The sequence below is a fragment of the Heptranchias perlo genome, unplaced genomic scaffold, assembly GCF_035084215.1.
Source record: "Heptranchias perlo isolate sHepPer1 unplaced genomic scaffold, sHepPer1.hap1 HAP1_SCAFFOLD_44, whole genome shotgun sequence".
Lineage (NCBI taxonomy): Eukaryota > Metazoa > Chordata > Chondrichthyes > Hexanchiformes > Hexanchidae > Heptranchias > Heptranchias perlo.
The window spans coordinates 7,796,622-7,818,717 of NW_027139453.1; the positions used below are offsets into that span (position 1 = coordinate 7,796,622).

Consider the following 22,096-nt stretch of genomic DNA (forward strand, 5'->3'; position numbering starts at 1 on the left):
GCCACTGAACTCTATTGGTCTCCGTTTTAAATATTTGCCTCTCCTGTTCTATCTCGTTTTTCGTCAACATTTATTGCAGTTTATCTTCCCCAGTTCCATTCTCACCCGCTCAAAATGAGCTTTGTTCTAATCTATCACTTTGGTCCTTGTCTTACTTCTGTCTTTTTCAATCTTTTACGGTGGAGGAATTGAGGGAGGGATTGACTGTGTGAGGATGTGAATGAGTGAGTTAATTAGTGAATGAGTGAGTGAGTCTGTAAGTGAGAAAGTGTGAACGTGAGTGAGTCTGTGAATGAGTGAGCGAGTTAATGAGTGAGTGAGTGATTTAGTGAGTGTGAGATAGGGGCTGGGACGGCTCGCAGGATCAACGAAATCACAAAAGGGAGACGGGCAGACAAGGGAGGCATCGTTTCTGGATTTAGTCATGGCAAATAAAACGGATGAAATAAGGAAAGTAATCGTAGGGGAACATGTCGGCACTAGCGATCATAACATAACAGGGATTATAAGAATGATGGAGGAAGAGGACCACAAGTCTGTCGTCACCACTTGCTGCCTGCATTTTACGGCCAAAGATAGCCTTTCAGCATTTTCCACTTTTATTTCATGGACAATTCACACTTTGGACACTCACAGCTTCTTATTTCATGGCCAGGATATGAATTCTGCATTTTACACGCTTTTCCATTCATTAATATACACTTCTGTTCCGTAACCTTTAACTGAATATTTTGACTTAACACATGTTACATTCACTTCACACACTATCTCCTCCTGTCTACACGTGCCTAATGCCTGCTGGATGCGTATTTATTACATTGATGCGATATTCTGTACAGTTACATATATGGCACTGAGAAACTGCCCATTGCATCTAGTGTTTCTTGTGTTGACTGCAACGAACTAAAGAGCTTGGGACAGAGAACAGTGAGAGAGCATTTAACCGCAGCTGGAGAAACCTCTGGTTCAAATTCAGGTTCCGTTTGTCTGGTGCTTCTCGTTCCACGTTCTGTGGTCAGGATGTGTTCACTGAAGCTCAGTGACAAGGCTTTCCATGTTGGGTTGTGCATCGCATCTGTACACAATAGTGTGACATTTTTCATTCATAAAACATTTTTGATTGCCGTAGTTATTTGTCTCCCAGAATAACTGATGACGTTTCATTTCAGCATGGCGATATCAATATTGATGATGACCAGGTACTGAGCTCCATTACCTTGTGTGTGCAAAAAAACCGCCTAGGTGTGGGGGTATAGCTCGGTAATATAGCATTTGACTGGCGATCAAGCGGTCTTTGATTCAACTTCAGGCGCCCCCTCTATATTTAAAATGTTTTCTGTATAGTGTCATGCAGTAAGTCTGTTCCTGCAGCTGCAGGTTTGTTATTTACGTTGAGTTGCATTGATTCTACAGCAGGCCATTTGGCTTAAGTGTTCTATGCCAGCATCCAGACTCGTTCATCTGAAACTCTACATCGACCCTTCCATTCCTTTCTTCTTCGTGTGCTAATCTAGTTTCCCCTCAAATGCATCGAAGTTATTTAACTCAACTATTCCATGTGGTAGCCACTTCAACATTCTTACAACCCTTTGGATAAGGAAGTTTCTCCTGAATTCCTTATTGGATTTATTAGTGAATATCTGATAGTGATAACCTTCAATAATGGACTCCCCACAAGTGGAAACATTTTCTCTCCCTTTACCCGATCTTATGTCTCCCCTAGTGGTCCTAATAATCTGGCAAGTATACTTTTGTTATTGATGTGTATGTAGAGTATTTTACTATTTCCTTTTATATTCCTTAAGAATTAATTTCCTAGTTTCTCATCGCTTTCTTAATTGTTTTTTGTCATCCTTCCAAACCTCTCCCTATTCCCTTTTGTCGCAAACCTCTTCCTATTCCCTTTTGCCTGACCAATCCCTCAGAGTCTGACCCCGCACTCGGCGTCTGACTCTTAACCCAGAGACTGGACTACGACCCCAGAGTCGGACCCCGCTCCTAGAGTCTGACGCCTGCCCCAGAGTCTAACTCCTCCATAGAGTCTGACTCCACCCACGGAGTCCAACTCCTCCACCAGAGCCTGAAAACTCACCCAGAGCCTGACTCCTCCTCCAGACACTGACTCCTCCCCCAGAGCCTGAATCTTCCTCCAGAGTCTGACTCCTCCCAATGCCTCAGTTTCTTTGACTTTGATCAGTCACTGTGCAGACGTAGAATTATAGAATCATCGATTGGTTACAGCACAGAAGGAAGCCATTTGGCCCATCGAGCCCATGCCGGCTCTTTGTACGGGCAATCCAGTTAATCCCATTCCCCCGCTCTTTCCCCGTAGCCCTGCAATTTTAATCCCTTCAAGTGTTTATCCATTTACCTTTCTGAAAGCTGCCATTGAATCTGCCTCCACTGTCCGATCAGGCAGCGCATTCCAGATCATAAACACTTTCCTTAAAATAAATAATGGCTTAAATAAGGTGGACAGGGAGCGAGGAAATGTTTCCATCATGTGGGGAAGACCAGAACGAGAGATCATCGCTCGAAGATGGTCACCAGTGTGGTGAGAATGTGGAACTCGCCACCAGGAGGAGAAGTCGGAGTGAACAGGACAGATGGGTGAAAGGGGAAGATGGATGAGCACAGGATGGGGGACAGGGACGTAAGGGGAATGTGATAGGGTGAGATGAAGTGGGGAGGGAGGATACTCATGTGGAGCATCAACAGCGGGATGGACCAAAGGAGATGAGTGGACTGTTTCCCTGCTGTCGACTCGAGAGAAACATCAATCCTGTTGTTGCAGGGAAGAACGGACTGAATGTCTGATTCCCGAGATAAGAATTTAAAAGGAGGAAACTGGATTTGAACGAAAGGTCGCTTAATCTGCAATCAAATGCTCGGCCAACTGAGGTACACCACCCCACCCGTTAAATCGAAGACCATTTCTTGCACAAACAATGTGACGGAGCTCAGTATCCGGCGGTCACCAATGTTGATGCAACCAACCTGAACAGAAGCTTCCGAAGTTATTCGAGGAGACAAATAACGATGACAATCAGAAATGTTTCATGAATGGAGTGAGTCACACTATTGTGCATAGGTGCGATGCACAGCCCAACATGGAAAGCCTTGTGACTTTGTTTTTATTCGTTCATGGGACGTGGGCGTCGCTGGCGAGGCCGGCATTTATTGCCCATCCCTAATTGCCCTTGAGAAGGAGTTGGTCAGCCGCCTTCTTGAACCGCTGCAGTCTGTGTGGTGATGGTTCTCCCACTGTGCTGTTAGGAAGGGAGTTCCAGGATGTTGACCCAGCGACGATGAAGGAACGGCGATATATTTCCAAGTCAGGATGGTGTGAGACTTGGAGGGGAACTTGAAGGTGGTGTTTTTCCCATGTGCCTGCTGCTCTTGTCCTTCTAGGTGGTCGAGGTCGTGGGTTTGGGAGGTGCTGCAGTGCATCCTGTGGATGGTACACACTGCAGCCACTGTGCGCCGATGGTGAAGGGAGTGAATGTTTAGGGTGGTGGATGGGGTGCCAATCAAGCGGGCTGCTTTATCTTGGATGGTGTCGTGCTTCATGAGTGTTGTTGGAGCTGCACTCATCCAAGCAAGTGGAGAGTATTCCATCACACTCCTGACTTGTGCCTTGCAGAGGGTGGAAAGGCTTTGGGGAGTCAGGAGGTGAGACACTCGCCGCAGAATACGCAGCCTCTGACCTGCTCTCCTAGCCACCATATTTATATTGCTGGTCCAGTTCAGTTTCTGTTCAATGGTGTCGCCCAGGATGTTGATGGTGGGTGATTCGGCGATGGTAATGCCGTTGAATGTCAAGGCGAGGTGGTTAGACTCTCTCTTGTTGGAGATGGTCATTGCCAGGCACTTATCTGGCGCGAATGTTACTTGCCACTTATGAGCCCAAGCCTCGATGTTGTCCAGGTCTTGCTGTATGCGGGCTCGGACTGCTTCATTATTTGAGGGGTTGCGAATGGAACTGAACACTGTGCAATCATCAGCGAACATCCCCATTTCTGACCTTATGATGGGGGCAAGATCATTGATGAAGCAGCTGAAGATGGTTGGGCCTCGGACACTGCCCTGAGGAACTCCTGCAGCAATGCCCTGGGGCTGAGATGATTAGCCTCCAACAACCACTACCATCTTCCTATGTTCTAGGTATGACTCCAGCCAATGGAGAGTTTCCCCCTGACTCCCATTGACTTCAATTTTACTGGGGCTCCTTGGTGCCACACTCGGTCAAATGCTGCCTTGATGTCAAGGGCAGTCACTCTCACCTCACCTCTGAAATTCAGCTCTTTTGACCATGTCTGCGCCAAGGCTGTAATGAGGTCTGTAGCCGAATGGTCCTGGCGGAACCCAAACTGAGCATCGGTGAGCAGGTTATTGGTGAGTAAGTGCCGCTTGATTGCACTGTCGACGACACCTTCCATCACTTTGCTGATGATTGAGAGTAGGCCGATGGGGCGGTAATTGGCTGGATTGGATTTGTCCTCCTTTTTGTGGACAGGACATACCTGGGCAATTTGCCACATTGTCGGGTAGCCAGTATTGTAGCCTAACTGGAACAGCTTGGCTAGAGGGGCAGCTAGTTCTGGAGCACAAGACTTCAGCACCACAGCTGGGATGTTGTCAGAGCCCATAGCCTTTTCTGTATCCAGTGCACTCAGTCGTTTCTTGATATCAAGTGGACTGAATCGAATTGGCTGAAGACTGGCTTCTGTGTTGGTGGGGATTTCGGGAGGAGGCCGAGATGGATCATCCACTCGGCTCTTCTGGATGAAGATGGTTGCAAACGCTTCAGCCTTGTCTTTTGCACTCACGTGCTGGACTCCGCCATCATTGAGGATGTGGATGTTTGCAGAGCCTCCTCCTCACTAAGCTTCAGTGAACACATCATACCACGGAACGCGGAACTCGAAGCACCAGGCAAACGACAACTGAATTCGAACCAGAGTTTTCTGCAGCTGCAGTCAAATGCAATCTTACTCTGCTCTGCCCCAGCTCTTAGGATCGTCGCAGTCAACACAAGAAACACCAGGTTCAATGTGCAGTTTCACAATATCATGCTCTCTGTGACATATATGGAAGTTTACTGAATATCGTATCAATGTAATAAATAATCGTCCAGCAGGCAATAGGCAAGTGTGGACGGGAGGAGATGGTGTGTTAAGTGATTGTAAATTGTTTTAAGTCAATACATTCGTTTGCAGGTTGCGGAACAGAAGTGGGCCTTAATGAATGGAAAAGTGTGTAACATGCAGAATTTACAACCTGGCCATGAAATGAGAGGCTGTGAGTGTCCAAAGTGTGAATCCTCCAGGAAAAGAAAGTGGAAAATGCTGAAAAGTCTCATTTTGTCCGTCAGATGGAGGCAAAATTTGGTGGCGACAGGCTTGTGGCCGTCTTTCTCAATCATTAATCTAAACTTTGTTATGTTATGATCGCTATTGCCTAGATGTTCCCCGAAACTGACATTTCTAATCTCCTCCGTTTCACTTCCCATTACTAGATGCAGCAGTGATTCATCTCTTGTCTGCCTGTCTCTGTTTTATCATTTCATCGCTTCAGCCTGCTCTCCCTGCCTCCCTCGTGCACTCAATCACTCAAACACTCACTCATTCACACATTAACTCATTCACTCACTCACTGCCACAATCCCTCTACCCGAAGAGATTGAGAAAGTCATTAGTAAGACAAAGTAATAGATTGGAACAAAGTTAATTTTCAGCGGATGAGATTGGAACTACGTTAAATAAACTGTAAAACATTTGGACAGACAAAGAGATAGAACAGCAGAGGCAAATAGTCAAAACGGAGATCAATAGAATTTAGGAGAAATATATTCCTCAAAAACCAAACGAGTCAATATTGAAACACCATTGGGTTGCCCATCCCCATCTGCACACAATACATAAAATAATAAAATTACACAATATTGTAAAAAGGATATCGAGGCATTGGAGAAGGTGCATAAAAGATTTACGAGGATGATACCAGAACTGAGATGAGACATCTATCAGGAAAGATTGAACAGGCTGGGGCTCCTTTCTCGAGAAAAGAGAAGGCTTAGGGGTGACCTGATAGAGGTCTTTAAGCTTATGAACATTTTAGACACAGAGAAAATGATTCCACTTGTTGGGGAGTCCAATACCATAGGTCATCAATATAAGATCGTCACTGATAAATCCAATGGGGAATTCGGGAGAAACTTATTTTCGCAGCGTGCGGTGAGAATGTGCAACTCGCTACCACAAGGAATAGTTGAGGGGAATAGTGTAGATGCATTCGAGTGGAAGCTGGATTAACATATGGGGGAGAAAGGAAAGAAGGATATGATGATAGGGTCAGATGAAGTAGGGAGGGAGGAGGCTCTTGTGGAGCATCAATGCCAGCATCGACCAGTTGAGCCGAGTGGCCTGTTTCTCTGCTGTCGACTCAATTTTACTCAACATAAACAACAAACCTGCAGCTGCAGGGAAGGTCGACCGACGGAATGACTCCCAACAGGATGCAGTTAAAAAAGGGAGAGCGGATATCTGGACTTGAACCAACAACATCATAATTTGTAGTTAAATGCTCGACCACTGAGCTTCACCCCCACATCTGTGATGATTTCGTGCACACAAAACGTAACGGAGCTCAGTACCTGTCAGTCAGCAATGTTAACAGAACCAACCTGAAAAGAAGCTTCATCAGTTTGGATGTGCAAGAAATCATCACAGATATCAAGGTGTGGCTCAGTGTTAAAGCATACAACTACTGATTACAAGAGCTTTGGTTCAAATCCAAACGCCTCCTTGCACGCTGAAGTTTTTACCTTGGGAATCGTGCACTCAGTCTGCCTTCGCTGCAGCAGTAAAATTGTTGTTTGCATCGAGTCGACAGCAGGGAAACAGGCCGACTCGTTTGGTTTTTGCCATCTTTGATGCTGCACGGAAGCATCCTGCCACCAGACTTCATCTCACCCGATCTCCCTCCCCTTCCGTTCCTTTCTCCCTCGTCTGCTGCTCCGGCGAAGAAACATAGAAAATAGGAGCATATTCGGCCCTTCGAGCCTGCTCTGCCATTAAATATGACCAAGGATGATCCTCTATCTCAATACCATATTCCCGCTCTCTCCACATATCCCTTGATGCCTTCAGTGTCTAGAAATCTATCTCTCTCATTCTTCAATATATTCAGTGATTTCGCCTCCACAGCCTTCTGTGGTAGAGAATTCCACAGGTTCACCACCCTCTGAGTGAAGAAATTTCTCCTCATCTCAGTCCTAAATGTCCTACCCCGTATCCTGTGACCCCTCGTTCTGGACGCCCCAGCCAGAGGAAATATCCTCCCTGTATCCAGTCTTGTCAGAATTTTTTTGTTTCAATGAGATCCCCTTTCATTCTTCTGACCTCGAGTGAATACAGGCCGAGTCAACCTAATATATCCTCATAAGAGTAAGGCCCTGATGGAGGAGTCAGATTCTGGGGAGGGCTCTGGCTCTGAGGCAGGAGTAAGGCTCTGGGGAGGAGTCAGGCTCTGGGGGAGGAGTCAGTCTCTGGAGGGGGAATCGGGCTCTGGGGGAACAGTCAGACTCTGGGGAGGGGTCAGACTCCGAGGGAGGAATAAGGCTCTGGGGAGGAATTGGACTCTAAGGGAGGAGTAAGGCTCTGAGGGAGGATTCAGACGCCGTGGAGATGTCCGGCGCTTAGGGAGGAGTCAGTCATTGGGGGAGGAGTCAGGCTCTGGGACAGCGGTCAGACTCTTGGTGTCGGGTCAGACTCTGTGATGTGGAGATGCCGGTGATGGACTGGGGTTGACAATTGTAAACAATTTTACAACACCAAGTTATAGTCCAGCAATTTTATTTTAAATTCACAAGCTTTCGGAGACTTCCTCCTTCGTCAGGTAAATGTTCAGGAGCTCCTTGAAGCCTACGCATTTATACATATAGAACCTGGGTCAGACTCTGGGGGAGGTGTCAGATTCTGGGGCAAGGTTCAGACTCTGGGGGAGTTGTCCGACTCTGAAGGTAGGGTCAGACACTGGGGAAAGTGTCAGACTCTGGGGCAGAGGTCAAAGGCTAGGGGAGGGGGTCCGACACAGAGGGCCGTGTCAGATTCTGAGGGCGGAGGCAGGCTTGGAGGTTATAGTTAGATTCTAAGCGACGGGTCATGCTCTGGAGGTGGAGTCATATTCTTGCCTATCAGAATAACTCATAAAGGTTCTTTTCAGAATGGTGCTGTCAATGTTGATGATGGCCAAGTAATAAGCTCCATTGCCTTGTGTGTGCGAGAATTTCGTGCAGATGTGGTGGTGTAGCTCAGTGGTAGAGCATTTGACTGCAGATCAAGAGGTCTTTGGTTCAAATCCAAGCGCCCCCTTTATCTTTTAAATGTTCCCTGTCGGAAGTCATGCAGTCAGTCTGTTCCTGCAGCTGCAAGATTGTTATTTGCATTGAGTCCACAGTCGGCCATTTGGCCCACTTGCTCAATGCCAGCGTCCATTCTCCACACGGGCCCCCTTCCTCCCTCGTTCATCAGACCCTTCCATTCTCGACTCCGAGGGAGTGCCAGAGAGAGATTTATCACCCTTTTAAATATTTCCCACTCCTGTTCTATCTCTTTGTCATTTTTTTCACCTTCCCCAGTTCCATTTTTAACCCCTCAAAATTAGTTTGTTTCCAATCAATTACTTTGTTCTTTGCCTTACTTAAGGCTTTCTCAATCTTTTACTGCGGAGGGATTGAGGGAGGGAGGGAGTGTGTGAGTGAGTGAGGGAGGGAGGAAGTGAGCGAGGGAGGGAGGGAGTGAGTGAGTGAGTGAGTGAGCGTTTGAGTGAATTAATGAGTGAGAGCGAGAGGGCGACAGATGGAGCAGGCAGGAACGATGTAATGATAAAAGGGAGAAAGGTAGGCAAGAGAGGAATCGCTGCTTGATCCAATAATGGAAAATGAAACGTTGGAGATAAGAGAAGTAAGTGTAGGAGAATAGCCAGGCACTCGCGGCAAGATTTAAAACAATGATTAAGAAACACGGCCACAAGCCTGTGGCCAGCAATTTCTACTCGGATCCGGAGGGCCAAATAGAGGTTTTTGAGCATTGTCCACTTTGGACATTCACAGCCTCTTATTTCATGGTTACGATGTGAATTCTGCAATTAAGACACTTTTCCATTTGATAAACCAACTTCTGTTCCGTAACCTGTAACTGAATATTTTGACTTAACACATGTTACAGTCGCTTCACACACGATCTCCTACTGTCCACACATGCCTAATACCTGCTGGGTACTTATTTATTACACTGATGCGATATTCTGTGCACTTACATATATGGCACTGATAGCATGATTGTGTGAGCCAGGGGCAGAGCACAGTGAGAGAGCACTTGACAGCTGTTGGAGAAACATCTGGTTGAAATTCAGGTGTCGTTTGTCTGGTGCTTCCAGTTCCGCGTTCTGTGGTAAGGATGTGTTCACTGAAGTTTAGTGACAAGGCTTTCCATGTTGGGTTGTGCATCGCATCTGTACACAATAGTGTGACTCACTCCGTTCATGAATCATTTCTGATTGCTGTAATTATTTGTCTCCCAAAATAACTGTAAAGCTTCTTTTCAGATTCGTTCTTTCAACAGTGATGACTGCCAGGTAATGAATTCCGTTGCATTACCTTGTCTGTGGACGATATCAGTGGGTGCTTTGCTTAATTGCAGTGTTTAATTGTAAATCAAGCGATCGCTGGTTTAAATCCCGATACTCCCTCTTCTTTCTAAATGATTTTGTGCAGGATTGTTGTTTTCATTGAAGCTTCAGCAGAGAAACAGGTTAGCTATCTCGATTGGTCAATTCCGGTATTTATGCACCACACTATCAGGTCACCCCTCAGTCTTCCCTTTTCTGGAGAAAAGAGCTCCAACCTGTTTAGTCCTCCTGAGAAGTATATGCTCCGAGTTCTATTATTCTCCTTGTGATTTTTTTTCAGCTTTGCCAATTCCTCTTTATTCTTCTTATAATCTGGAGGCTAGAATTGTTCACGTTACTTCAAGTGTGGTTTCCTTTTTCACTTCACCTCTGAACTTTCCATTCTCATCCTGGTTCTCACTTGTATTATGAACCTGACATCTGCCATACGGCCACTTCCTCTACTTCATTTTATTCTCTATCTCCTTCGTCATCCAGAGAACTCTGGCTTTAGTTGCCCTACCTTTTCCTCTTGTGTGAATGTACACAGACTTTACCCGAACAATCTCCTGTTCAAAAGCAGCCCTTTGCTCGATTACAGTTTTGATTCCATTTTACCAGGGCCGGATCAGTTCTCAACCCACTGTAATTGACCGTCTTCCAATTAAGTATTTTTATTCGAGATTACTCCTTCTCCTTTTCCATTGCTATTCTAAACCTTATGATACTCTGTTCGCTGTTCCCTAAATGCTCCCCAAAAAGGACACCTGCTCCACATTAACGATCTCATTCCCTGGAACCAGATCCAGCATTGCCTCCTAACCACAGTTGCTTCACACACTGGCTCCTCCTGCCACACGTGCCGAATGCCTGCTGGATGCATCTTTATTATATTCTGTATACTTACATATATGGCACTGACGGCATGATCTTGGAAAACCACGCATTGTACTTGGCACTGCATTTGTTGACTGCAAATATCTAAAGAGCTAGGGGCAGAGCACAGTGACAGAGCATTTGTAAAGCAGCTGAAGACCTCAATTTGAAATTCTGATGTTGTTTGGCTGGTGCTTCGAGTTCCGCGTTCTGTAGTAAAGATGTGTTCTCTAAAGCCGAGAGACAAGGCGTTCCAAGTTGGGTTGTGCATCGCATCTGTACAAAATAATGTGACTCACTCCAGTCATGAAACGTTTCTGATTGCCGTAATTATTTGTCTCCCAGAATAACTCATGAAGCTTCTTTTCATGTTGGCAATATCAACATTGGTGACTGCCAGCTGCTGAGCTCCATTACATTGTGCGTGCAAGAATGAGTAACCGATGTGGGGGTGTAGCTCAGTGGCAGAGCATTTGACTGCAGATCAAGAGGTCTCTGATTCGAATCCAGGCGCTCCCTTGCACATTATCAGTGCTGCTTTTGAGGTGTCAGAAAATCTGTCGTTGTTTTTATTGAGTTTGCCGCACAGATCCAAGCCATTTGACCAACGGGTCTGTGCCAGCCTTTCTGCTTCACACTGGACTCCTCCCTCCCTACTTCACTTATCCCCATCCGCACACTCTTCTATTCCTTTCGCCCGCGTGTGTTTATCAAGTTTGCCATTTCATGTATCGATGTTATTTGCCTCAACTGCTCCTTAAGGGAGCGAGTTCCACATTCTTGCAACTCTTTGGTAAAGAAGTTTCCCATGAATTCTCTATTGGATTTGTTAGTGGCTATCTTATATTGATAACCGATAATTTTAGAGTCCCATACGAATGGAAATATTTTCTCAACGTCTACCCAATCAAACCCTTCCATTATCCAAAGACCTCTATCATGTTAGCCATAAGCCTGTTAAATCTATCCTGAAAGGTATTATCTTTCAGTTCTGGCATCATCATTTTTTGCACCTTCGCCAATTCCTCGATATCCTTTTTATAATAGGGAGACCAGAAGTGTTCACGGTGCTCCAAGTGTGGTTTCACCAAGGATCTCGGACTACAGATACAGAAATCACTAAAAGTGTGAAGGCATAAATAAACAAACCAAGCACTGGGGTTCATTTCCAGGGGGATAGAATTGAAAAGCGGAGAAGTTATGTTAAGCATGTATATTCTCCCTGATAAATACTGAGGCAAAGGAACTATTCAATATTCCAGCTATTTCACTGTCATTACCTGTGAGTGTATCTTGTGTCTCCCTTGTTGGACCTATCCCTATCCTGATGTTATTGATGTTTCTGTGGAATAATTGATGATTTCTTGATAATTTAATTTTGTATTTCCTTTATGCTTTCCTGATTGATTTTTGACATCCTTCCTAACGTCTTCATTTTCCCCATTATCATCCTTTCCTTAATTGTCCATGTAGTTAGAATATGCCTTGGTTTAATTTCAATTTTACCCTTATCTCCTCTTTCATCCACAATGTTTCATTTTTGACTATTTGTTGTTTTTTTAGAGGAATATATTTCTCTTGAACTCTATTGATCACCGTTTCAATTTTTCACAAAACCTGTTCAACTTCTTTGTCAAGATTTTTTCCAAGTTCACCTTCCCAGATTCCAATCTCAACTCCTCAAAAATAGCTTGTTTCCAATCTATTAATTTGATCTTTGTCTTACTTATGTCTTTCTCAATCATTTACGGTGGAGGGATTGAGGGAGGGAGTGAGTGTGTGAGTGAGTGAGGGAGGGAGGGATTGAGGGAAGGAGGGAATGAGGGATGGATAGAGTAAGTGAATTAGCGTGTTCGTGAGTGTGCGAGTGACTGAATGAGTGAGAACGAGAGGGAGGCAGAGAGAATATGCCTTTGTTTAATTTCAATTTTACCCTTATCTCATTATTCATCCACAATGTTTCATTATTGACTATTTGTTGTTTTTTTTAGAGGAATATTTATGTTTTACTTTGGTAAACAGTTAACTTTGAGTGAGAGAAAACTGATCTTCATGACGCTCATTTCAAGTTTTATTCCCTTTTACTGTGAAATGATATATTGACCTCGGAAGGACCGCAGCCCAGATTTACCAGAATGTTGGCAGGGATCGAAGGGTTAAATTATGAGGAGCGGTTACATACTTGAATTCCCTGGAATATAGAAGGCTTTATTAGGATTTTTAAAGGTCGATAGATAAGCTGGTGAGGGAGTCCAGGACAATATCGCAATATCACAGGAGCTGGTTTACGAGTGAAAACGACCCTGCGCATCACTGTTGGTGCAAGAGACCTGCCTTTCGCTGCCGCGTCCTGCACAGTGAATTTCAAGACTTTTAAAAGGTGCAGAAAGTGTTGGGGGTACAGATACTCAAACCTCTCTGATGGGAATGAGATTTTGTCAGAGGTTGCAGCCTTCCCTCCTTCTCTTGCCCTTTGCGAGGCACATGTTCAGGTTTAAATTTCCAAACTGGCTGAGTTGGTGATCACGGTACAGCAGACTCAGCGGTCCCCAGTGAGACAGAGAGAAATCAGCCCGGGCGCGGCCACAACGTGCGGGTTGACACTGCACGGGTCTGGTGGGAGTCAGAGGTGGGATTCACCCCTGAAAGCAACAAAAAAGTTTAATACAGAATCTGTGGGGTTTGAACCCACAACGGTGAGGTTAAGAGTCATAGGTTCTACCAATTGAGTTAGTTGAGCCTGACCAACAGAGCCATTCATGTCTGTCATTGCAGTAAACTCGTCTCTGGGTGACCATGTGCAGCAATCCTAACATAACGTCTGCATCTTTCGTTATGTTTATCTCTGTGTGTGTGTCCACCTGAAGGTTGATTTTGAACGAATACGAGTGTTTGTCTTCTGTTTATAACATTAAATAAAAGAGGGCATCATACGCTTCCCTCCCTGACACTGGGGAACCAGTGAGACAGACTTGTTCTTGTGAAAACGCAAATAAAGCATGAATTGCGGAATTATACGGACTCTTATCAGCGCCAAAAGTAGCTTTACAATATCAACACCCCAATAAATAAATACATAATACAGATACATGTAAATACATTTGCAACTAACAGAGTTACGAAACCAGAAATATTATTTGCACCGAATACAATCGATCTCAGATGTGTTCAGAAATCTTGCATGCCTTCCCTGGTGGATGCTCTCACCGCCGCGACCCGGATTCGGCTCCCGTTCAGTGAATTTGCTCTCACAAAAAACAAGTGCCAATTTTGTAGAATCAAAGCAAATTTACGGCACAGAAGGAGGCCATTCGGCCCAACGCCTTCGCGTCGGCCGAAAGTGAGCCACCCAGCCAAATCCCACTTTCCAGCACTTGGTCCCTCGACCTGTCGGTTACGGCAATTCAGGTGCACAACCAAATATGTTTTAAATGTAACGAGGGATTCTGCCTCTACCAGCCTTTCAGGCAGTGAGTTCCAGACACCCACCAACCTCCGGTTGAAAAAAATTGCTCCTCCGCTCCCCTCTAATCCTTCTATCAATCACTTTAAACCGATGCCCCCTTGTTATTGACCTCTCTGCTAAGGTAACTATGTCCTTCCTTCCCACTCTATCTCGGACCCTCATAATTTTGTACACCTCATTAAATCACCCCTCAGCCTCCTCTGTTCCATAGAAAACAACCCCACCCTGTCCAATCTTTCCTCACAGACAAAATTCTCCAGCCCTGGCAACCTCCTCGTAAATCTCCTCTGTACCCTCTCGAGTGCAATAACATCGTTTTTCACCAGTCTACCATGTGGGCCCTTGTCAAAAGCCTTGCTAAAATCCATGTAAACTACATCAAAGTACTCCAGGTGTGTTCTCACCAAAGCACTATTTAATTGCAGCAAGACTTCCTTACTCTTGTACTCCAACCTCCTTGCAATGAAGGCCAACTTACCATTTTTCTTCCTAATTGCTTGCTGTACCTGCGTGTTAACTTTCTGTGATTCGTTCACAAGTACACCCAACTCCCTCTGAATACCAACATTTATTGCACTCTCACCTTTTAAAAAATATTCTGCTGATCTATTCTTCCTACCAAAGTGGACAATTTCACATTTCCGCACCTTATACTCCAACTGCCGCCTTCTGACCCAATCACTTAACCTCTCTACCTCCCTTTGCGTCCTCCTCACGGCTTACTTTCCAACCTACCTTTGTATCATCAGCAAACTTAGATACGTTTCACTCGGTCCCCTCATCTAAGTCATTAATATAGAATGTAAACGGCAATTGCAAGATTGTCCGCCCAGGATTGAAAGCAAGGCCATTCCCGTGTAAAGCGAACTGGGAACCACCACCACACAAACAACCGCTGGTAACAGAGAGGAACTGACCATTCAGCTCTCTCTGCTCTGATTGGGACAGTACCTCTCTTTAAACGACATCTCTCCTGTCCCACACTAAAATCATGCATTAGAATCATCGAATATTACAGCACAGAATGAGGCCATTCGACCGTGTTGCCCTGCCGACTCTTTGAAAGACCAATTCAATTTTGTCCAAAAAACCCAGCCTTTTCCCCGTAACCGAGCAAATCAGTCCTCTTCAAGCACCTGTCCAAATGTCTTTTGAAAGTTCACATGAAAGATGCTTCGCACCCTTTCAGGGAGTGGCTACCAGATCGTAACAACCCTCTGTGTGAAACAAAATCTCCTAATTTCTCCTCTAGTCCGAAAAGCTCTCAATCCTTCTACACGAATGCCTTTTTACAAACATTTCACTCATCAAAAACCTCACAGGAAAAAATCTTCGTTTTCAAGTAATTAACGTTCTGAAGGAGTTCCCTAATTTCACTCCCCTCACCTTATGAATCAGATCATTCTCGTCCGGATCCTTTTCCACGTTAACCGTTCTCCCTCCTCCCAGGAGGTAGCCATTCTGATTCTGTGACTGCGGCCACCTTTGTTCGCACCCCCTTTCCCTTGTTTTCTTCCACATCCGCAGATTGGGGCGGGTCCCGGACTGATTTTTTTTGTTTCTCTGTGTTACCCGGGGCCGCTGAGTCTCCAACTGAGATGACCAACCTGGTCTCCGACACCCGATCACCAACTCAGCCAGTTTTTAAATTGAAACCGGAGCAAGTGCCTCGTAAGAGGGCAAGAGATGTCGGTGAGGCAGCAACCTCTGACAAAATCTCAGGCTCATCAGAGAGGTTTGTGGATCTGAACCCCAAACACCTTCTTGCTCCTTTTCAAGTTTTGACCATTGCACACGACGCGGCACTGACAGACTCGTCTCTTGCACTGACAGTCAAGCAAGCGGAGGGTTCACACGTGAAAGCAGCGGAAATGTTCAAAACAGAATTCACCCAACGTGGAGCTTAAACCCACGAACTCGAAATTGAGAGTCTCATGCTCTACCCAATGAGGTGGCCGAGCCAGTGGAGCGTCTCCATTTGTTCTGTTGTTGCAGCGAGGCGGCTGCGAGCTCCGCCCAAGGGGCTGAGTTTATAATCGTGGAAGGAGACAGCTCAGAGTCAGGCCATTCGGGCCATCGCGGCCGTGCCTTATCCCACAAACCAAGTACCAGATTCTCCTGAATTCCAAGGTGTGGAACGAAACCGAACAGCAAAAGCCCTTTCATTCGACCGTGGAGGAACAGGCAATTCTCTGAGAAACCGTTTTGTCTATTTCTCTCGTCTGTTTCCCGGTGTCTCCCGATACGGCCTGTGTTTATCTCTGTGCGTGTGGAGCTGCAGGCTGATTTTGATTAATCAGTGTGTTTGTGTATGTTTCTTACAATTAATAAATGAGGGAATCAGACGCTTCTCTCGCTGACACTGGGGAACGAGCAAGCCAGAATTCAGATCAGGATTTTGTTTATTGTGAAAAAGGGCACGCAGTTTGAATTCCGCAATTATTCAGACTCCTCCCAGCGCTCAAAGCATCTCTGATCCAGACGTGATTTAAATACGCAGCCTTCTGATTTGGAGTCAGACGCGATACCGTTGCGCCACGAGTTCTGATGACAGAGAGGTGGATGTTTATCTTTATGAAATTATCTCATACACCGTTTCATTTATTTCAGATGACCAAATCCCCGCCCACTCCCACCGGGTGTCAGGCAGCCTCAGAAGCAGCCTTCACCTGTCAGCGGCAGCATGACTGCAGCAAATCCAATTACACACACCCGGCACCCAGAATCATCACATCACAGGAAAAGAACTGCTCAAAATGCATAACAGGACGGGCAGCACCTGAATAAACACTGAGACTTTCGGTGTGTGGATTTTGTTCAGGACTATTAACAGGACGGTGTGAAAATACAATCTATGGATGTGTATAAATGGATGTCATGCTTCCTTTCAAGTGAGTGTTTATGTCATGTGTGCCATTTATAAATTTATTTTGATTATTTTTACAATATGATATATCTTGTTATAAATATGCATGTTGCATCGTGGTGGTTATCGTTATACCTGTGTGTATCTGTGTTATTTACTTGTGTGAAATTGAAAAATAAGATATTGAGAAATAAATATCCAGAAAATACATTTACAATATATACACCCCAATAAATGAATAAATAATAGATTTACATGTAAATACATTTGTAAGCAGCAGTCATGAAATACATTTGCATCTCACAAATCATAAAGAGAATTTTAATCTAACACAGCTGCTGCCCAAATATTTATGACTATGCCAAATTTCTATTGCAACGTTCCCTCGTGGTAAGGATTCGGCGCTTTCATCGGCACGGCCCGGGTTCAATTCCCGGTCAGGGAATTTGTTTTCACAAAGCAGTTCATTTAATTGCACAAAATAATTCAAGTCCCTGATACGCCGAATGATTATTTTAGTTACAATTAATAAACTCCCAATTTTCTGTTTCGCACCGAACGACATTCTTACAAGTTTGCCGAATGACTGTCGAATCTGCGCTAACTTTTCTGACTTTGATCCCTTCTCATTTTACGCACTTTATTTTAGGAGTCTGCTTCAAAGCTTTCAGTGGTGATGAGACCAGGAATCTGGTGCAGCCGTTGTTAAATGTGAAAGGATTGCTGCTCAATTAATACGAGAGAAAGCTCGCGCCTGGAAGTTTGTGAGGAGCAAGTTCCAGCAAATTGTTTCTGACCCGGGGATTTTTCGCGTGTGAGGCCAACATGATAACCATTACACCACGAAAACATCTACTTCGTCCAGCCCAGGTCAGATGGAAGTGTGAAGGGAGAAAGTGAACTGCTCAGTCCCACTTCTGGGGGATGTTCCAAAGCACTTCACAGAGATGTAATCAAAAACATAGAATTTTAGAATCACTGGAGGCCATTCGGCCCATCGTGCCTGTGCCAGCTCTTTCAACTAAATGGTACAATTTTAAAGTGGGTGCAGGAACAGAGAGACGTGGGAGTGAACGTACACAAATCTTTGAAGGTGGCAGGACAATTTGAACAGATTGTAAAAAAAAGTATTCGGAGCCGTTGACTTTTTAAATAGAGGAATAGAGTACAAAAGCAAGGAACTTATGCTAAACCTTTATAAATCACTGGTTAGGAGCCAGCTGGCCACAACACAATTCTGCCCACCACACTTTAGGAAGGATGTCAAGGCCTTGGAGAGCGTGCAGAGGTGATTTACTAGATTGGTGCCAGGGATGATTCACTTCAGTGAGGTGCAGAGACTGGAGCAGCTGGTGGTGTTCTCCTCAGAGCAGAGACGGTTAAGGTGAGGTTTAACAGAGGGGTCCAAAATCATGAACGGTTTTGATAGAATAAATAAGGAGAAACTATTTCCATTGTCAGAAAGGATGGTAACCAGAGGTCACAGATTTAAGGTAATTTACAACAGAGGTGAGATCAGGAGAGTTTTTTTACGCAGCGAGTTGTTATGATCTGGAATGCACTGCGCGAAATGGTGGTGGAAACAGACTCAATAATAACGTTCAAAGCGAAACTGGATAAATACTTGAAGGGGGAATTTTTGCAGGGCTATGGGGAAAGGGAAGGGGAGTGGGTTTAATTGGATAGCTCTTTCAAAGAGTTGGCACAGGCACGATGGGCCGAATGGCCTCCCTCTGTGATGTTTCCTGCTATGATTCTATGTTATGGAGGATTCTCTGATGCAGTGGATATTCGGGGCAGAGGACCAAGTGGGGATTCAGCTCGACGGCAAGAGCACACAGTTCGTTCAAAGGACTGAAGCCGATGGTTTCATTCTTCCAGTGGTTTAGCAGCAGGAAATTACGGCTACTCGGCCATGAAGGCGAATTTTTCTGTATTCATTCATGGGATGTTGGTGTCAATGGCAAGGTCAACATTTATTGCCCATCCCTAATTGCTCTTGAGAAGGTGCTGGTGAGACGCCTTCTTGAACTGCACCTTTCATTGACTGTGGTATCATTGACATTTTCTGGATGGAGAGAAACTATTTCTGCTGGTTGGGGATTCTAGGACTCGGGGGCACAGTCTAAAAATTATAGCCAGACCTTTCAGGAGTGAGATTCGAAAACAATTCGACACTCAAAGGGTGGTAGAAATTTGGAACTCTCTTCCGCAAACGGTGATTGATACTAGCTCAATTGCTAATTTTAAATCTGAGATCGATAGCTTTTTGCCAACCAAAGGTATTAAGGGATATGGGCTGAAGGCAGGTGCATGGAGTTCGATCACAGATCAACCATGATCTTATTAAATGGTGAAACTGGCTTGAGGAGCTGAATAGCCTGCTCCTGTTCCGATGTTCACATCGTACATTTCCCCATGTGTCTGTTCTTTCCATATTTGTTGAATGACCGCCTTGTGTTTCCAGCATATTTTCGTTTACAGCTTGGTTTCGGGATGAGCCGATGGGCGTCAAAACCCGGCGACCGGGTTGGGCATTGCGGGAAGAACAAATCAACTGGGCCGAAAGATCAACTGCAGCTCAAGGGAAAAATGAAATTGGAGTCAAAGTAACAAAAGAGGCTTGAATCCACGCTTCCAGAGAAGGTGGTGAATTAAACGCAGCACCTTAAACCACTCGGCCATGCTGACTTAACAGTGGTTACTTCATTCTCCACCCTTTCCACACTGAGACCCCCGAAAAAAGTCTCACTCACGACAGTGCTTGGTCAGATAAATGCTGCTGGAAAGGCTCGGTGAGCGGGATGCCATCTCCCCGGGTTTTCCTGAGCCTGTGCTTCGCGGATGGGGAGGTTTGGCTCGGGCCGTGTTGTCTCGCCTCCATAGCGATGGGGAGCAAGGCAGCTTGTCACCAAACTTGCCGCCCTTCGTGGTTAAGATTCGGCGCTCTCAGTTGCGCTGGGTTCGGTTCCAGGTTTGAGAGGCAACTTTTGAACACTTGTTATATTAATTGCATGAATTTACTCAAACTCTGTGGGAGGAAAAGGAAATAATCATTGTTTTATTCACCATTAATTAACCGATAACTTTATTTGGCAGAATGAGAGGCTATTGAGGGAACTTCAATAATTTCCTTTGTGCTTCGCATGCGATGAACTTTTTATCCCTTCTCATTTTACATACTGTATTTTTAAGGGCTCTGTTTAAAATGTTCAGTGCTCGTGAGGCCACGAATTTGTGTTAAATTGAACAAGACAGACCATAACACAGAAAAAAAGTACCTGAACATAATGTTTCCGCCCGGGATCGAACCGGGGACCTTTCGCGTGTGATGCAAACGTGATAACCGCTACACTACGGAAACCACTGCTTTAATCGTCAGCCAGAAGTTAGAATAACTGCATTGATTCTCTTTCATAACTCTTCAATTGATCGAAGTTCCACAAGTCAAAAAAGAAAAATGTTCATTTCAAATTTATGAAACTCCCAAATGTGGCCTGCCTTGTTTGGACACGGGTTGACCCAGGCGTCACAGCCTCAACCAAGCTTATTCTCAACATTTCCATTGGGAACAGGAGGAGGCCATTCAACCCCTTGAACCTGTTCCGCCATTCAATTAGATCATCGATGATCTGTGCCTCAAATCCATTTATCCGCCTTTGCTCCCTCTCCCACGATCCCCTCACCCAACAAAAATCTATCAATCTCAGTCTTGAAAGCTTCAATTGACCCTCAGCATCCACAGCCTTTTGAGGGAGAAATTTCCAGACTTCTCCTGACTTTGTTTATAAAAGTGCTTCCTCATTTCGAACCTGAATGGCGTGGTTCAAATTTTAAGGTTGTGTCCCGCTTGTTCTTGATTCCCCAGAGGAAATTGGTTCTCTCCAAATATTCTATCTAATCATTTAAACATGTTAAACACCTCGCTCAGACCACCCCTCAATCTTTAATACTCCAAGGGGAGGGACTTACTAGATTTAATCTGAGTAAACAAAAGGTAATGGAGAAAATAAGGAGTGCCTGTGGATATTATTTATACTAAGTTAGCTTTTACTGGTTTATGATGCAAAGTAATTATTTAGCATGACTGCCATTTCCTTATTTTCAATTACAATATCGCCTGCATCTGTCTTTAAGGGGCCCACATTACCCTTAACCACCCTCTTTCTCTTAATATACTTGTAAATATTTTTAGTGTTATCCTTGATAAACCTTGCAAGTTTTTTTCTCATATTGCGTTTTTAAAACCCTTACTACTTTCTTTGTGTCCCCTTGCTGCTCTTTATATCTCTCCCAGTCTGTGGGGTCTCCACTATTCTTTGTGCTTGAAACTCCTTTCCCTTCAATTCATCACTTACAGGGGAAGTTTGATTCTGCATTTATTTTTCCCGGTGTTTCGTGAGATATCAGAAATTGAAAGCGCCCCATACCAAACTACACGCTTACAGATACAAAGCGACCGCAATCTGCATCAGTGAGTTGAAAACCGAGAGCGGTTTCAATGGTGAACGCAGTTACTAGCAAAATATTTTCAAAGAAAGTACAGGTCATTGAGGTACCTTTAAAGTCCTGATTGTTCACAATGAACTTCTTCCTTGAACTAACAAGAAGTCCTATACCCCCGCCCTCCTCCTTACTGGTGAGCCTGCCTTTTACCGTCCATTTCATATGGGTTCTGGGCAGATGGTCGTGATGATCATATATGCAGAACACATTATGAGGTAAGGACACATCTATATTTCTGAGGCCTTAATAGGTTTCAAACACATCTGTTGCATGAGATCTGTGAACTATGATCTTCCAACCCTCCTTCGATATGGGGACAGTGCCGGAGGACTGGAGGATTGCAAATGTATTGCCTTTTTTCAACAAGGGGAAAGGAATAAACTCAGCAATTACAGGCCAGTCAACCTAATGTCGATGATGGGGGAACTTTTAGAGACAATAATCTGGGACAAAGTTAATTGGTACTTGGCAAAGTATGGGCTGATAAATGAAAGTCAGCATGGATTTGTTAAACGAAAGTCATGTTTGGCCAACTTGATTGAGTTCTTTGACAAAGTAACAGAGAGGGTTGATGAGGGTTGATGTTGTGTATATTGACTTTCAAAAGGCATTTGATAAAGTACCACATATTAGACTTGTTAGCAAAATTAAAGCCCAAGGGATTCAAGGGACAGTGGCAGCATGGATACAGAATTGGCTAAGAGACAGAA

General features: G+C 44.7%; 3 non-coding genes across 3 annotated transcripts; 2 read left to right on the plus strand and 1 right to left on the minus strand.

The window, feature by feature from the left end:
- Window positions 1-8,303: 8,303 nt before the first annotated feature.
- On the plus strand, window positions 8,304-8,375 carry trnac-gca (transfer RNA cysteine (anticodon GCA)). Its single transcript has one exon. It is a non-coding gene; the product is annotated as a tRNA-Cys (tRNA).
- Window positions 8,376-10,995: 2,620 nt separating this feature from the next.
- trnac-gca (transfer RNA cysteine (anticodon GCA)) lies at window positions 10,996-11,067 on the plus strand. Its single transcript has one exon. It is a non-coding gene; the product is annotated as a tRNA-Cys (tRNA).
- Window positions 11,068-20,171: 9,104 nt separating this feature from the next.
- trnav-cac (transfer RNA valine (anticodon CAC)) lies at window positions 20,172-20,244 on the minus strand. The gene has a single exon. It is a non-coding gene; the product is annotated as a tRNA-Val (tRNA).
- Between the last annotated feature and the right edge of the window lie 1,852 nt (window positions 20,245-22,096).